Raw genomic sequence first — 18,848 nt, forward strand, 5'->3', positions numbered from 1 at the left:
GTCTGCCAAAGCATCACTCACTCTCCACTTGATAGAATTTGGGGTAGGGGGACTATTACTTAAACCTTTTCACTCTCAGGTCACTGACCTATTTCCCTATCCTTTTCTAGTATCTTCTCTCTGCTAGAAAGGAGTTTCTCAATCTATCTGACTCCTTTAGAGCCCTTTTTGCATCTTAGTTTTCTAGTACTTCCTTGCATTATATTCTTACTATATGTAGTTTGGATCATTTTCTGGTATCAATTGCAAAAATGGGCTAAACTAAAATTGAAATTTAAGTATAATTAAAGATTGGCATCACTTTTAATAATAAAATATTTTTAAATTTTTGTGTTGCAATAAACATTGTATATGGAGGATATTTTTATCATTGAATAAAAGATTATGAATCAGAAAAATGTTACTGAAAAAGAAATAAAACATGTTTAAGTTCCCCTATTATCTTTATTCAACGTAAGTCTAAATTATATGGTAAATCAGAAACAGAAGAGATTAATGAAGTAAAAAGCTTTAATGAAATAAAGAAGAATTAATGAAATAAAGAATTAATTCATTCCAAGAATTAATGAAATAAAGAGCTTTTTCAGAAATTTGAAGGGTTTACGCGATTTGGTTAGAGAAAAAATGGGGAGGGTGTTCCAGGAGCTCAGAATTGCAGGAGTGAGGGGACACTAAATTGTGGAATAATATTGGTATATGTTGGTATGGTACTTGCGAGAGCAAGAGGTATGCAGTGGGCAGGATTCATTTATTCAGTCAGTCATGTATTAAAAATAATTATCTATGTAGTTACTCTTACCTTGTGCAAGTCATTGTACTAAGTTTTAGAGTCTCAGGGGTAAATAAAAACAGATAACATAAAGTATATTTCTATATAGACATTAATTGAATTATCATATACTAATTTAATGATAAATCATGTGATATGTGCTTTGCAAAGAAAAAAACACAAACTCATAAAAGTATATAGCTGGAGGTCTTGATATCTAGAGAATGGGATCAGAGAAGTTTTCCAGGATGAAGTGAGATTGACCTAAAATAAAAAGTGAGGATAAAGAGAAATTATTTTCCTTTAAGATTGGCAACTCAGTACATAGGGAGTGGTTGAAAATATGGAGGAAAAGAAGAGGACTGCAAGATATTTGAGATGGTAGGAATAGGAAATGAATGTGTAGGATTTTTGGTGGGGTTTCAGATTTTGGTGGTGTTTTTAAGACATGAAAAAAATAGTTGAGATTGTTTAGCAATTAGGCTCTTGAGCAGGGAGTGTACTGGTGAAGGCATTGCTTTAAGAATCTGGTGGTAATGGTTTGTTGAATGACTGGAGTAGGAAAAGGCTGAGCAAGGTCAGAGGGAAGATGGCTCCATAGAAGCAGGCATTGAATGATAAGATCGTGAATTAAGATAGCTTAATGTCCATATGAAAAATACCCTGTATGGGTTTTTCGTTTTTGTGACATCTTTTCACTCCGATTTAAGAAAAAAGGAGTCAAGTGTGTACATCTCAAAAATCATATGTTCAGTGAAATTTCCCCTGTTCCCTTAGGAAGAGTTATAGTTTACTCCCCCAGAATCCCACAGAATTCTATTTCTATCTCTGTTAGCTCACACTCTATGAAACAATTAATTATTTATTTATGTTCTTGTTCTCTGAATAACACAGTTAGCTTTCCATGGGCTGGGAGACTTGTTACTTATTTTACATAGGGCACCTAACACAGAGTTTGAAAAATAGTGGGCACACAGTGGATATTGTTATTGATTGTCTTAGTGCCTAAGTCAACAGTCAACAGTTGCATTTTCTATATTGTTCCACATGTATTCTGTCTTGTTCCCTAACTTCTGAGTACATTGCCAAGTAAAAGACTTTGTAATTTGGAAAGAGCCAGTACTTTTCCTGTGGAAATCACTTGCATGTCCAAAGCAAAAAGATTGGTTACTTTTCAAGACAGAGAGTGAGTGGTGATTGATTTATTTAATACTATATTTATTTGGTTTGTTGTATGATACATACCAAAACATTTTGTGTTTTTTCCATTCTTAGTGGCTGGTCTCAGAGGTCTCCTATGATATTGTTGACTCTCTTCTCTTTATCTATCTATCTATCTATCATCTATCTATCTATCTATCTATCTATCTATCTATCTATCTATCTATCTATCTATCATCTATCTGTCTATCATCACATACATATATATACTCTGCCAAATAAACATGGATTTTAATCTTGTTGTTTCACTTAGCTGTGACCCAGAAAAGCCATCTAGTCACTGAGCCTCCGTTTATGCATCTGAAAATGATGAATAATTTCTCCTGTCTTCTAAGGTTTATGGCAGAATTAGAAATAATACCTATTAAGTATTTCATAATTGGTATGCCATACATAGTGGCTATTATTTTAGTATATTTTTATGATATTGTTCTGTAGTTATAAATAGGCATAAATTGCTATTGCTTTCCATAACTGACTTAATTAATGGTTTCTAATCAATTTTGGTGGGCATTTGGGAGGAAAGTCAGATTTTAGATGCTGTCTCTTTAAGAATGGTGTTTGGAAGGATGAAGCTGAGACTGCGCATTTCCCTACCTCCGTCAGTATCTATACTGAAGTACTTAGGATGGAGAGTGATACGGGTCCTCCTGTAAGTGGAGGCACTTGCATCATCTGAACACTAGCTGTTCCCAGGACCCTTTGTCTGTCTAGAAGCCTTTTCAACTAGGATTACTTTTGTAGTGGCCAGAAGAGTTCTTTTTGGTATTGGTTTGTGTCCATGCCTAACCCCTAACACATAAACCTTTTAGCAGAGGGCACCCAGAACATTTAGGTCCTCACTATCATGGAATGAAGAAACAAGCACCCTGTTCTCTTAGAGGAACCTCAGAGTCTCTGACAGTGATGCCTAATTCTCTCTACTTCCTTAGCTAGCAGGAAGAAGGGAGTGGAGGCAAAAATACATCTTTCTTCCCACTCCCAAAAAGAAAGTCTGTGTAGAAGGAGTGGTCAGGGTGTTATGATTCTTAGCCGCATTAGGAGGGTAAAATGACAGGTGATACTTCTCTTTGATAAGCTAGGTACTTAGGGGGAAAAGTTCTTTGTTTGGGGGTGTCTTTTTAGTAAGAAGAGTGTGCTCAGGCACAGGGTGTTGGAACAGAAAGAATGGGTAAGGGAGGTGATAAAATGGATGGGAAGAAAAGCAGGTGCATTTTTAATACACCACAAAAATGTGATCCTGCAATGTCTGAGACTTTTTTGGATGCAGTTTTAAAGGAAAAAAAAAATCTGATCAGAGAAACCAAAGGTAGAGAAAAGATGTGTAGTTTGGACTTATTTTTAGGGAGGACTGTAGGTGTTGTCATCGTAGGAGCCATTTGGCAGTCAACTTTGAACTCAGGCTAGTGAGGAAGGGGAGGGAGAAGAAGGCAGCCATGCAAAAGGAAGTAGGAAAAACAACGACAACAAAATACCTTGTTCATTTGATAATTTTACTTAAATTCTGGTGTGCCTGATCTACTTGGCTTAATGGCTCCATCTTTGAAAACTTTCAGCCCATTTTTCCTGGAATCAGTAAGATTGGGAGTGGGTAAGAGCTGGGAGCATCCTCAGAATGATTTCTTGTACAATGGGATAATTCCTTCTCTACAATTGACCCGTATTGACCTTGTGTTGTAAACAGAAGAATTGGGGTGCTTGTAGCTACTTATTTCTTGGGCAAACATGCCAAGCAAAGTAGCTTAGAGAGCACGATGGCCCAAAGATAAACTGCTGGCTTACCTCCTATTTAGCAAAATATTATTTAAAATGACTCAATTTTAATAGTTGGATTCTAAATTTTTTACTATCCAATACTCACAGATGTGCAAAAACGTTCCAGCCTTTCCCCAGTAGACAAATGGGCACTCTCTTTGTACGGATAATACCCCTTGATATTGGTTTGTTCCACATTTTCATCCAAAGCCAACAGGCATCAGTGTAGCTGCTGAATTTTTTTATTAGACCTTACCAACCCCTTTTCTTTCCTTTCTTCTTTGTCTCCAACCTTAAGAGCCAGCGATGCACAACTATTTGCAGCTTCTATAACATGCTGTCTTTGCCTGTTTGCCTATGCTGTACCCAGGGTTTGGAACATTTTCATTTATTTCTTCACTTACCTCATTCCACGGAATCCTCGAGACAGGGTTCACTGTCCTATGGGAAGCATAGTCAATTGCAAGATGGAGTCAGAGTGAGCTGTCTCTCTTATGTGCTGCAGTTAAATTTCTGTGCTTTGTAATAGCATTTATCACAATATATAACATGTTTTTTTTCCTGACCCCTCTTCCTAGGTTATGAGTAACTTGAGGAGACAAATCATGTTATATTTTTGCATCTAGCTATCTATCTAATCTAATCTAACTTATGATTTAACATAGTGTCTGACTCAATAGGTAACCAGTAGGTTGAAAGAATAAATGAATATGTGAATTTCAAGTGCATTACATAATATGATATGTAAATGTTAAATAAATATTTTTAAAGCAGGTAATTTTCTTGAAGAAACACAAATTCCTCAATTTTATTTTTAATATGAAAGTTTAGAAAGATGTACAGGGTTTGATTAGCTGTTTTCAAAGGAAATGTCAAACACGGAGGTCACTAATCATGCAGTAATTCCTGCATCTGGTTGATGCAGAATCAACCAGATTCTGGCAATTCCCCCCAATACCTTCAGTTCAAATAAATGTTAAAATTCTTTGTGTAGATGTTACAGTGATTCATATAACTCTTAAATTTAAATAACTAAAAAGAAAGGTGTTTTAATATATTCAGACCAAAAACAATGTAAGGTACATTTTCTTCATGTGTTTTCCAAAGAAAGGAAAGTAGACTGTTGCTACTTACTTCCTGATATATTTAAACACTGATAGATGACAAAATATTATAATGATGTGTTGGTTCATTTATCTGGTTAAAGTATATGTTGAGGACCGGTATATCTTAATATACTGGTTCATTACTACATACATAATGGCAGTAATTTTTCTCATGTGTCTGACATACATTTTTGAATGAGAGTTTTATTTACTGAATCTGAGAGACAGAATAATAAGTTAGGATGAAACAGAACGCGTGGCCAGAGCTGGGAAAAACAAAATTGTGGAATACAACAAACTGAGTTCAAATTCTGAGTCTTCCCCTTAATAGTCCTGAGAACTCGATAAATTCCTTAACCTTGCTGACCAGCCCCTTTCCTCATCTGGTACAGGTTGATGATGTTACCTAGTTCAACTTGTTGTGAAGAGGTTTGAAAGGAATAATGTAGGGAAAGCAATTAGCCCAGTTCCTAGCACACAGCAAGTGTTCAACAAAGCTCTATTTCTCTTTATTTCCTCACTGTTCTGGAGTGGGTGTTCTTGAGACAGTGTGCTGCAGTGGCTTTTGAGTCAGACAGTCTGTATTAAATAAGACACTTCACTGGCATTGAAACGTTTTTGATCTGTTGAAGGAAAATTTTTATTGAAAAGACTGATTATTTTGTACTATCAAAAATAGATATAATTGTTAATATAAAAATAGATTGGATGGTAATTGTAGTTGATAATACTGTATTATATACTTGAAAGTTGCTAAGAAAGTAGATCTTAAATGTTCTCATCCCAAAAAGAACTGGTAATAATGTGACGTGGTGGAGGTGTTAGCTAAGGCGATGGTGGTAGTCATGCTGTAATACATTATAAGCATATCAAATCAACACGTACACCTTAAACTTACACAGTACTCTATGTCAATTATGTCTCAATAAAGCTGGAGAAATGGACTATCTAATGTGTGTGCAATTTACAAACAGCATCAGTAGTATGAATCCAGCACAGTGAATCCAACTGGAACTGTACTCTGGCAATGGTGTAGCTGTTTACAGTCAAATCTATTATGTTAACTATTCTCTTTCTGTGTGAAATTCATGTATTCTTTCCATGAACGTGAGATTATAAAAAGTCTGATGTAATTTTGAGGTTAGGGCTATATGTTGAGCTCTAACAGGTCTCATAAAGGAAAAGAGGCCGTGTGGATGTGTGCCCACTGTGTGTTCCAGTGCCTACTGAGTATCTCTGTGTTCGTGCTTTTGGAATAAAAAATAAGTCTGAGCTTCTGCCCTTTGACAATAGCTCTTTAGATCCTTTAGAAGAGGGAAAGGAAACTAAAGAAAATTCTTTTTGAAGTTTTGACCATAGAATGCAGTTATAAAATAAAGTCAAATGGAGAAGTCAACTAATTGGATTCGTTTCACTGTTTCAGTCAATCTGTGTTGAATCTGAGCAAAACTGGTTGAACGGCTTACATGACAGCCCTCCAAGTCAATGGAAAATTTCCCAAGTTCATGCTGGTTAGGAAACAGAAGGCCTCTTTTAAAGCAGTGCAAAACTCAGCAGTTTGGGTTTCATTGAACTGGTTTAGTGGTTTCAACTTATATAACTTCCATATGGAAACTTCAGGGGAACATAGAAACTAAACCCTCTTATTGTACCACCTGAGAGCAGCTGCTATTTCAGAGGTTTCTGTTTAAGTGGCCCAGGAACCTGAAGGTTCTTTTTTTCTTTTCTGAAAAGCTGGGTTTCTTTCCCAAAGACCAACAGAACCAATCAAACTTATGAAAATTGATTTCTAATGGCACCGAGAGGAGAAAATCCAGTTTAATCTCCTTTTCAAAGTTCAGGAACTCTTGGAACCAGTTCACCAAAAAATCAGCAAAGGGTCCAAGCAGAACCAAAACCAAATGGGCAAAAGAAAATGTGTTCTGTACTGAAACATGGGTGGTGCAATAATTTGTTTTTCTTTTGAAATAGTCTAGAGGCAAAGGAGGAAATTAGGTCGAGCGCTGTAAATTATAGACAGCTAGGGATGGTTATTGGCAAGGACTAAGGATGTAGTTTGAAAAAAAAAATCTCTCACTTGGAAGCCATTGAGAGTCATTGAGGATTGGCGAAGCATTATGCTAAGATTTTTACATGTGTTTTCTCATCTAATTTTCTCACCAATTCTATGGAGTAGTGATTTAGAAAATCTTAGTTTTCTACCTTCCTGTGTAGGGAAAAACCCAGTTCTTTCCTACTATGAGTTTCTCCCCTGTGGTCTCCTTGACTACTCACACAAAACACTTCACTTCTGATCACCAAATGTGTGGAGGTTTTTCCCCACACCAAGCAATTTTTGGTGGCACCAGCTGAATGTCCCACAATTTAACTCAATTCTGACATTATCTAACCTGAGAGAGCTTCAGATTCCACAAGTGAAGGGCTCAGACCACAAGACTGCCCTCCTCTTCCCAATCCCCAAGGCACACACTTCAGGGACCAGTTGTAAGCGCAGGTTATCACCTGCGCTTCTGACCAACTGGCTATAGATTAGAGGTTCCAACAACCTCTCCTTGGGTTTGATTGGTTCACTAGAGAGGCTCACAGACTCAGGGAAACACATGGATCACTTTATTATAAAAAGATGTGATAAAGGATGCAGATGAACATCTAGATAGAAGAGATGCGTAGGACAAGGAAGGTAGGAAGTGTTACCGAGCTTCCATGCCCTCTCCAGACATTTTCCTCGCACCTCCATGTGTTCAGTAACCTGGGAACTTTCTGAACCCTGTACTGTGGGGACTTTATGGAGGCATCACCATGAAAGTATGAGTAATCAACTCCATTTTCAGCCCTTCTCCCTCTCAAGAGAGTGGGGAGAGGGGGTAGGCAGGGTTAAAAATGCTAAACTTCTGGTTATGGCTTGAGGTTTCCAGTGACCAGTCCTCATCCAGGAGCCACCTGGAGTCCACCCAGACTCACCTCATTAGAACAAAAGACACTCCTGTCACCCAGGAAATTAGAAGAGTTTCAGGAGCTCTGTGTCAGGGACAGAAGTCAAAGACCAAATATTAGAACAAGGAAATTATAAGGGTTTTAGGAATTCTGTGCCGGAAACAAGGGGCAGAGACCAACATATATTTTCCATTATCTCACCTGTTTTAACCTCATTTTAGCTTCTGAAGAAACTGACTGAGAAATGTAGTGTCTTCTGAAGGTTACACAGCTGAGGACTAGATACAAGATGGAATGCCATGTGTGTCTCAACCTCTGGCCACCACATCACACCATATTTTGAGGAGTTTATCCTTCATCTCTTCTTTGTATGGATTTACAAACAGTAAGAGTAGATTGATCTGTTCTCTAAATATTGACAACCAATTTTTTAAAAAAATATTTAAAAAGCCTGTCATGCCTAAAAATTCTGATTACTCCTTTGAACAATTTCTACACAGGTGGATATCTGTTGTGAAATGAAAAAAACTTACATTTTAAAAGATAAAAATAATGAGCCATTTGATGACTGAACAGTGTTTCTATCTGCTGCTTTAGGAATCCTACAGATTGTTTGGGTTGCCTTAGCAGAGAAATAATAAGCTCAATATTTTTTAAGTAAATATTTGAAAGATGAGCTATATCTATAATTAGATAAAACTTTCTGGACTCACAATGAACAAAGGCGTTTGAGAAAATTGGCTTATCGTACCGATTATATTTGACTATCTATTATATTTCATAGTATTATCACATTAAAGTCAAAACTCACATGGTCAGCTAAGTTGCATTACATTAGTTTTATGCTTTGTAAGATGTAAGTGAGATAGTCCATATCTGAATTTTAACCCTATGAGGGAAAGATATTATTTTTTAGAATTCTGAATAGAAATCTTTATTTAAAAATGCCATTGTATAGGTCATTTCAAAGAGAGCTTGTGGGATCAAAACCACGAGCTCTTAACGCTGTGACCAAAGACTGAAGTTCTCCATAGGATGTAGTAGTCACTCAATAGTGCTGTTTTCTTGAGGAGATACATAAGGGTAAAAAAAGAAAAAGAAAAAATTCCATTTTACCCTGCCTTATGTTGTCATGTCCTGAGTAAAATTTTACCTTTTCTTGAATTTTGGTATTATATACATCAGCTATGGAATTATTTTGTTAACTGCCACTGATGTAACTTTTATGAAACATAAACTGAATACTACTGGTCTGAGCTTTACAGAGCAAAAAACCTACATTACCCATTTCCTGTAGCGGGTGACGTAGGTTTTTTGTTTTGTAAAGCTCAGACCAGTAGTCCCCTACCACTGGAATAACCAACCAATTTCTGTATTTGATCCACCTGCATTCTAATTCCAACCACATGGTATAGGTGCGGCTGCTGCTAAGCATATGATAGGATAAGTGCGTTCGAAGCGAGGGGGAGTATTTTGAGGGGGATTAATGGCAATGTGTCTTTTACTGTAATAATTTTTTTTTAATTTAAACATTTACCATATTGTTTGAGCATACCTCGTATACTCAAATGCCCAAGATGCTTATGTTATGGTTGGGGACAGAGGCATAAAGATGTAATACATTTTGGACTATTTTAAAGCAATAAAAGTTCAATCCAAGAAGTGATATTCTTGCAAAATGAGTCTTGAGGAGTGAATGAGAGCATGACCAAGAAAATGGGAATGAGCATGACCGGTGGTAGGACAAGAAACACGGTGATAGATGCTTTGCTTAAGGAGTTATGTTCAGTTAACAACGCTGAGCATGAAGGTGAGGGAGATGGCAAAAGGAGGGGAGTGGGCTGTAGAGTAAGAACCAGATTTTGATGGACTGGAAGCCATGTTGGGGAACTGGACTTGATTTGATGCATAATGGTAGTGCTTCTGGAGTGTTCATATTTTAGCTAAATTATTCTCCAGCAGCAGTGCCAAGAAATACCTGAAACAGACAAAACCAGAGGCAGGGAACCCAGGTAGGAGGTGAGTGCAGGTGATCTAAGCTACATATGATGAAGACTGGATCTGTGGTAACAAAGATGAGAGAGGAGACAATTTATAGAAAGATTTAATAAAATTATATGACATGGAGAATCCTGAATGTTTACATGAAGCAGCAAGAACAAATCCACGTTTTGTGAGGCCTGAACATTATACAATTTATGTAAAAGAGTGCAAAATTATGAATTCACGATGAGGTATGAAAATAAATATTTGCTTAAAATTGGAAAGGAAACCACAGTTACACATTTTTAAAAAAATTACAAACCCCTCAAACCTCACAAAATCCAGAACAAGAAATATATCTCATTAAGCACAAACGAAATGGATCACCATCTTAACTTCCCTTTATCTGTATCACAAAACTGTCGGTACCCATTCTTTATATCTCCCAGCACAAAGAAAAATGACAGGGATGAAACCAAAGTGAAAAGAGAATCAGGAGAGACTAGGATACAGACCAGAACCTTTTGTTCTTGGTGGAAAATTGAGCAATCATGTCTAGTGAGTAGTGAATATAAATTTAAGCTGTTATTTTTTCTTATCTGCACAGAGTATTTTCAATTTTTTATCAGAAAGATTTTGAATTATCAGGAATTACATGTGTTTGGCTTTAAGAACAGAATAATGGTTATAATTGTTAAAAATGAAGTTATCCAATGAGGAAAACATTTCATAACATTACTTCACAAAGGAAACTATCCCCCTCCGGTATTTATTTTTTTTGTCCATTACTGAATAAAGTGCCCCACCATATTCACATACAGTAGACTCTGGTGTTGTCTTAAGGACCAAAAAGCCAGAAACCTGTGAGTCAATGCAGATAAACTTCTCTAAACTTTAATTTGAGTTTTTAAAATCCGATTTGAGATATAGTATAAGCAGAAACAAGAAAGCAAAACTAAGAATAAAGAGAGTTTTATAAATTGATTTATTTAGAAAATAGCAAATTTCAACTTTGCAGAATTCATGTGATTGTATTTATATTTGTGAGACAACTGGTCATTCCAGTGAGAAATGTGGCAAGATTGGGTGAAATACAAAATTCATGAAGCTTCCCATCTCTACTTTGAGAGACAATTCAGCACTGAGATTAAGTGTAAGGACCCTGGAGCCTGACTAAGTAAGCTTCACTGCTTACTGGTGGTATTTAAACTCTTTGTGCCTCAGTTTCATCATCTGTTAAATGGGGATAATAACAGCTACCTTACTGGGTACTAGAGTGGATTATAGGTGTCACTGAATATAAAGATCTTAGAAGCAATATCCAGCAAATAATAGATAAGCATTATATAGGTGTTTGTTATTTTTGTTTGCCAAAGAGAAGGAGCCATAACTTTTCTTAGAATGGACTAGAAGTCCCCATACAAATAAGTAGTCTGATTTTCAAACTTCATTGCTAGCCACTGTGCTGGGTAAGCTGAACTCCAGACCAGTTTCCCAAACTGCTTTCCACACGGGTGGAAATTTCTGAGATAATTTATAAATTTTACAAAAAAATAAATCTTGAGCTGAATTAAATTAAGTATTTTAGAGGTGACAGAAATGTCCAAGTAGTTTTATGTGCCCTAGACCCATAACTCCAAGTGGTTCAGGGATGAGCTCTGGAAATGATTGAGCAATAACCTTTCTCTCTGAGGAGATTGGGGAAATACTGTTGTTACTGTGGGCTTTCACTGAACGTGACTAGAATTTTCTATGTTAAGACTTTGGCTTCACCTACTTTGGGTGGTGCAAGTTCAGTCCCTTTGAAGAGGCAGACTGTAAATGCCAATTAAATCAATTCCCTCCAAAAATCAGCTGTCCTGCCCTGCAAAGGGAAGTATTGCTTGTTTATTTAACATTTGTGATCTTGTTTATACTGGTGATGGCCACCTGTGGGTGTGAGCAGGGCCAAGAAGCTAAGTGACAGATGAGTCATTGCCACGGGGTGGGCACACATCAATTCTGTTCTTTGGATTGTGACTGGAGTTGTCCCCAGCAGCTCACTGCCATTTTCAGATTTGCTTCTAGTATCCCCTTTTATTTGTTTCATCCCAGCAACTCGTCCCTTAACTCAGGCAGAAAGCTCACGGTTTCCTCATGACTACCGTTCCTCATGCACCATTCTCTGAACACGAGGTTTAGGGGACTTCCATTACCACCTCCCTTGAGTTTTGATCACTGAAATTCCATTATCCAGGCATCACTTGTGCTTATGAGGAAACTTTTCCTCTTGAACCACCTCCAGACTCCAAGGCTTCTAGATGAGTCGTTTCCTGACAGCAAAGGAGCAATCATATATAACATATATAACAATGAATAATCTTTTCTGCAGTCAATAATACATGCTCCCACGAGTGTACCCTCTTCTGACTTGGGGATGCTGGTGAGGACTCCAGACCAGATATTATCCGATTTGGGAGAGTAGAACAATGGAATATGGTATTCAATGCACTTTTAAATAATTATCTGGAAGGTGTAACTATCATGTTCAATATTATTTGTGCTACAAAGGAAAGAGTCAGGGAGAAATAAAATATAGAATCCATGGATGTTTAGTGAAAAAAGGAAAAATCTGGTTGTCTAATTTGGTTCCTTTAGTCAATAGTTGTGGAAAATGAGGCCAAATGCAGTTAACGTGCTCAAGAGCCACATTTAGTCAAGGTGCTGCAGTGAGACTTGACCAGTCTTCTCATTCACAGCCCAGTGCTCTTCATTCTCAAACATTTTATACCTGATAACGTATTGGAAAATGTTTGGCTTCGTGGCTACTTGAGGCATCTTCCTTGATATAAGACACATAAGAAGTCCACTCTCAACATATCAGTGAGTGATGGAATCAGTGAGGGAGTAAATATTTAGACTCCTTCATTTTTAAATTTCAGTGTTGGGAGAAGGGAAGAAAACCTTACAACTAATTAGCTCTACATGTAGGCCTTTCTTGAATCTGTCTACTACAGTTGCTATAGAAATTGATTGGCCTCCTGAACTGTGGAGCGTTTACGAGATTCTCCGTCTTTTATATTTGAATTAACTTTTTAAAAATAAGTTCTTTGTTATTTTGAGAGAAGAGCTGTCATAAATCTAGGACGAGGAAATTAGGTTCTACTCCAAATTCTACTGTGAAAATGAAGACTGATCATAAGCACGTCACTTTACCACTCTGACAGCAAAGGAGCAATCATATATAACAGTTTCCTCACGTGTAAAATTGAGGTGTTGCTCTAAAGGATATCGGAAATTCCCTTCAGTTCTTCTGAATGGGTAAAGCTACGAGTCTCTGAATGTTAGAGACTTGTCATGTCAATTAACCTCAGGCGTTTCCTACGTTTCCAGTGCCTGATTGTTGGAAGAAGGACGAAGTTGGGAGTTAGGCACCTGTGTTTGTACTGTCAGCTGGTAGGATTGAAAATGGGAGTAGTATGGTTTGAGCAGCAGAAAGACCATCTCAGGGTTTCTCACTAAAAAATGAGAAGATGCTGAAAAGAATTCCTGCATAAGAGCACTTAGATATTTTTGGAGGTTTTTCAACTAGGCCTCCATTTTGTATTAAAAAAATAAAAACGTATGTAATTAAAATATAGTTGGTTTTATATTAGAATTAGTATATTAGCATATGTTCTAAAACTAGATCACACAAGCATGGATTTTCTAAATAATCCTTCAAGGGAATAGAGCAGGAAATGAAGAGTTACAGGACCTGACTCATACTCATTTGCAATGTGGTCTGGATCTTTCTGAAAGTATAAACACTGAAAGCACTGGGGTAGGCCTGGATACCAGTGATGCCAACAACTGGATTTTAGCATTTCTTGGTCCTAGGTATTCCAACACCGTGTACCTCTTCAAAATGCCTTTCACTTTTCTTTTGCATAAATACAAATTGAACCCTGTTACTTTCTGCCTTAGGGATGGAAAAACATATGCTGAGAATTTAAAAAGAACAGTGTGAAAAACTCACATAAATAAATGAAAATATTTAAAAATACTACTAGACATGGAACTTGTGAAGGAGGTAGTTTTGAGAATTAGGCAATGAAAAAACTCTTTTACCTAGGTTTTTTCATTCAGTGCTTTGTCATACAGATTGATGGAGATAGACGTGTCCTCAGTGAATTAAAGAACCCAAGATATTCATTGTCACTTAGTGAAACACTGATAAACTTTAAGATTTGTTTCCATGAATCATATGCTCAATTGGAAATACGCATTTAATTCAATACCAGGAGAAAAATCTATTGTTTTTTACTAATGATTCAGCTGTTCAAATGATCTATTGTATCCGTCGATGGCCAGTGGCAGGAACGAGGCTCTCTGCAGTATTGTAACCATGACATTAGTGACATCATTTAGTGGAAATAGAATTTGGAACCTTTGGGAAACAAAACAGTGGCTTCTTTGCTAGACTCTGTGAGAACCTAATGAATACTAACAGGATGTAATGAATAGTGTTGATTTATCTACATATGCTTAGCAATTTTATACATGTGCGCACACATATATACATAAAAATGTTTTATTTAAAAATACATGAGATTCACAATGCTCTATAGATTTGGGGAATGATGTTCTTGTATTGCAAAGGCCATGCTCTACTTTAAAAACAATGCTTTTTGATTATGTAGCACGCGGACTCAATAGGGCTAAGAAAACACACGCCATTGGTTCTATTCTGAGTTATACCTTTGTTAAAAACAAAGATTCCTTCAATGGACCTTATTAACTAAAAATAATGAAAGGGTAGTTATCCTGCAAGGGTATGTCAGTCCGCGGTGTTGGGAGATGTATGAGCAGGAGCCTCATTATTACTATAGAAACAAATGCTGCTCCTGTTGCAGATGCACAGAGGACAGACTGAACATTGAGCAGTGGAAAAGCAATGGGAAGAAGGGATGTCATCCAGTGAGAATGGAAGAAATTACCCATGAAGTACTTTATTGAGAAAAGAATAGCATGAAGTATGGTAGGGGACCTAGATATTGAAAATTCCTAAACAAAAAATGTGGAAAATGGTATAACAACCTAGGAGGAGACTGCAAAGAAATGATGATGTTTCTATTTTTAAAAATTAAATTTTCTTATAAATTAGACATATCCCAGTATTTTTGCCTTTAGAGCTACTTCTTAAATCCTGAAGTCTTCCTTAAAAATTAAATTTGGAAGAAAACAAAGTAAAGTATTGAAGTTGGTTCTAGAATATGTATTTGAATCCTGAGTTACTTTCTTAGCAGTCTTGGAATTTGGGGCAAGTCACTTGACCTTAAAACAGAGTATAAAGTAATACCAACCTATTACTTTATACTCTTTATAAACTATTAAGTTAGTATATGGGAGAACCAAATTTAAAATTAGTCCGTAGAGTGAGCATTTCTAATTGGGGAAAAGACTAGGAAATAGAATTTGGGATACAAATCACTCATTTGAGCATTTGAGAATAAAGAGAAAAGTTCCCCCCGCCTCCATTTCTTTCTTTAAAAATGAGAATGACTTGTTCATGTTTGAAGACGGTAGAGGTAGAAAACATTTATTATACACATATAAATATGAAACTAGGTGATAATTTTCAAAGAGAATGAATAAAATGCTATTAAAATGTTACCTTTGATTCAAAAAGATCTTAATGGATTTAATATTTTCATTCATTCACTCATTTGAATAGACTGTCAAAGTACAATTTTATTTTTAATCATCTCTTTGTGCCATGAATTAAATATAAAGATGATATTTTTATAAAACTTGATATGTTTTCTAGAAATGTTTGTAAGTTAATATCATTTATATACTGTGGTGGACATGGTGATATGCCATTCAGATACCACTCCAAAGAATGACTTGCCCCAGCGCCTATCTGCTCATCCAAGACGATGCTTTTCCCACTGCAACCCACTTTCCTGGCTGATGGAGGTTGGGGATCTGAAAGTCCAGCCATTTTGGTCCAATGTGGAGGAACAACAGTGATGTCCTGTGGAGTTGACCAAGGCAGTGGGAGGCTGCATTGCATCTCAGATTCTCCTGCCAATTCTCCTTCTTTCCTCTCCCTTTCACAGGGGTTGAGCCCAAGAGTACTCCTTAGTAAACATCCTGCATACCGACTTCCATCTCAGAGTCTCATTTCTAGAGAACCCAACCAGCCTCATGCGCTTCTTTCTGTTGTACCCCAATTCTCATGGATACATTTTTGTGCATAAAATTAAAAAGTCAATTTTTAAATGTATTCGTGCCATCAAGTTATCTACTTTATAGTCTTTACGAATTCACAAAGAAAATAAATGCTTGCAAAATTTCAGTTTGCTCACGTTTTATATGCAGAATCTTAGCTACTAAAGAATTTTGAAGAGATGCATAATTATGTTTATAGGGAGGATATACATCACATTTATGAGGAGACTCTTTGGATCCCATCAAACCCTCTCATTGGATGAGCCTCCAGAGGTAAAATGTTAGTCATACTAGAGGTTAGAACACAGGCAGGTTCACACTCCTTCCTTACCGTCCTTTGTTAAAAGACAAATTTTTCCATCTTTCCCCTCTCCTTCTTTTCTCTTCTGTTCCTCTAACCCAGTTTCTTTCCTGATATCCCTAAGCCACAGTTGTTTCCCACAACTGCAAAATCCTTTTACAGAAATGACTAGGAGCGTGGTGTGTGTGGGGAGTTATACAAAGGCCTCATGTAATTCCGTCCACTTGCAACTGTGCTTACAATTGATCAAATTAGAGGGTGCTTTCTGGACCCCATGACACTAAGCAGTTCTCCGAGATGAAATGAATATTAGTCAGCCCTTCTTCCCCGGAGAATGCAGGAGACGAGCTGAGGGACAGCTTCTTCATTGCACATTCAGGACTACACGTTTGTACCTTCCTCCCATGAGCAGAATTGCATGCAGTATTTCTTAGCAATTAGAGTCAACAAAGTGCCATTAAGAGTACTGCAGTCTAGAAAAATGTATGATTTCAGAGATCGTTTTAGCTTTGCAGTGCAGAAAAACAATGTATTTACTGCTAAATATGTTTCAGAGGGTAAGGCCTGGATTTATTCTGTATGTATCTCATATATATTTATATCTAAGTAGTTGAGATCTGTTGTTTATCTTTCCTTTAATGCCTTAACAATATTTTTGTAAGTATTTAGCATTGTGCAAAATGCTTTCACTTTATGTTTGTTGAACAAATAATACTGTTATTATATCCAGGCACTAGAGAAGGGAGTTACATAAAAATCTTACTTAATTTAAACCTCACAGTAACATTATGAAGTAGATATTATTATCTTCATTTTCAGGTACAAAATCTAAAGTTCAGCGCGTTTAAGTTATGATTACTTGCATTTGTTGTTTATGTCCCAGACTTGCTCTAAGAGCTTTACTTATATTGGTTATGTATTTCTCAGAATGACCGCATTTAAAGAGGCCCCATTATTATCACGGGCATTGTATGAATGAGAAAACTGGAACCCAGAGAGATGAGGTAACATGGCCAAGGTCCCACGGTGGGTAAATGGTGCGAGTGGGATTCAGCCTAGTTTGGGTGACCCACCATCCTGGATTGCCAAGGATGAGGGATTTTCCAGGACACAGGACTTTCAATGTAAAAACTGCAACGGTCCCAGGCAAACTGGAACAATTGTCATGCTAGATCCAGGTTGTCTACACAGTTGCCCACACTCTTAAGTGCTTATCTCTTCTGTCTATGAAGTAGAAGGTAGTGGATCCAGGGTTTGAACCCTCGTGTGTGACTCTGAAGCCTGTCTCGATGTTGGCATTGTGTGGCCATGGTTTGTATTTTGGTACAAACATATCACAAAAGTGATCATGATTTGCTAACTGGCAATGTGTTTGGATAGGTAATCTTCTGCCACAGACTCATATTTGTTTTTCTTTTCTTTTAACAGCTTTATTGAGGTACAATTGATAGGAAAAACAACACATATTTGATGTATAATGTATACAATTTGATGAGTTTGGATATATGCATATGCCTGTAAAAGTATCACTACAATTAAGGTAATAAATACATCCATCACCTCCAAATACATCCACCACCGTTTCCTGCTTAGCACCCCACCCCTGCTTTTTTTAAACAAGTTCTAGAGGTCTGTTGTACAACATAGTGTCTAGTTAACAGTCCTGTATTGTGCAATAAAAAACGAGTGTTTAAGAGAGTAGATCTCATGTTATGATTCATTATTGGCTTCCTCTCATTTGATGGCAGACCATTTATTTATCTTAACACTTCAGTTGCTCCCAAACCTATTCTGTTTCCCATGTCACGATAGACTTGTAGTCTATATAGAGATTGATGCCTTATCCCTCCCACCCCATGCTCTACTCCTGAATGACATACTCTCATATGTACCCTATTTCAACTTCCCTTTCCCACATGGCTCTGGAATATATGATACGGACATTCAGTATCCGCAGATAACTCTCAGCTTCCTCTTCTATCATGTTTCCCCCTCAGGCCCCTCCTTCCCTAAGTGTTATTATTTCCACTATGTTGCCCCCTCACTACCTCCTTCGTCAGTTTCACAGGTCAAAGCATCTTCCTATAACATAGTACAATAAAACTGCCCGAGGACTTGAGAGAAGAAAGAAATGGATTTAGACTGGTGTTGTCATGGTCCCCTTCTTAGAGAAGATAGCAATCCAGCCAAGTTTTGAGGAGTGACTTTGATTGTGAGGGGACATTAAAAACTAAGGAATATTAAATTAATTTTTTTGATTGCATGACTATACCGTAAGTAAGTTAACTACTGGCTGCCTTAATGAAGCAATTTGGAAAGACTCTGTGTTTGAGGGCAGTGTTTCACAAGTGCCTGTAGGCTCACAATACTTACGTGTATTGGCATTGGTTTAGCATCATAAAGAGCGTTGTAATAATTACCAGATGAGTCACTTTGGGTTTGCACTTACATCCCTTCCCTGAGCCTCAGTTATCTTTTGGCTAGCAATACCTATGGAATAGAGCTGTGAGATTAAACATAGATAAAGCGTTTACTAATAAAATAGCTAGTTTGATGTGTGGCACATAATAGCTGTTATAAGTCT

The 18,848-nt window shown here is 37.0% G+C and overlaps 1 protein-coding gene and 1 non-coding gene across 6 annotated transcripts in view; both read left to right on the forward strand.

The window, feature by feature from the left end:
* PDE4B (phosphodiesterase 4B) overlaps positions 1-18,848 on the forward strand; it is a 483,376-nt gene that overhangs the window by 197,355 nt on the left and 267,173 nt on the right. The window lies entirely within an intron of this gene.
* On the forward strand, positions 8,742-8,866 carry LOC117027869 (small nucleolar RNA SNORA25). The gene has a single exon (XR_004423997.1). It is a non-coding gene; the product is annotated as a small nucleolar RNA SNORA25 (small nucleolar RNA).

Source organism: Rhinolophus ferrumequinum, chromosome 9, assembly GCF_004115265.2.
Source record: "Rhinolophus ferrumequinum isolate MPI-CBG mRhiFer1 chromosome 9, mRhiFer1_v1.p, whole genome shotgun sequence".
Lineage (NCBI taxonomy): Eukaryota > Metazoa > Chordata > Mammalia > Chiroptera > Rhinolophidae > Rhinolophus > Rhinolophus ferrumequinum.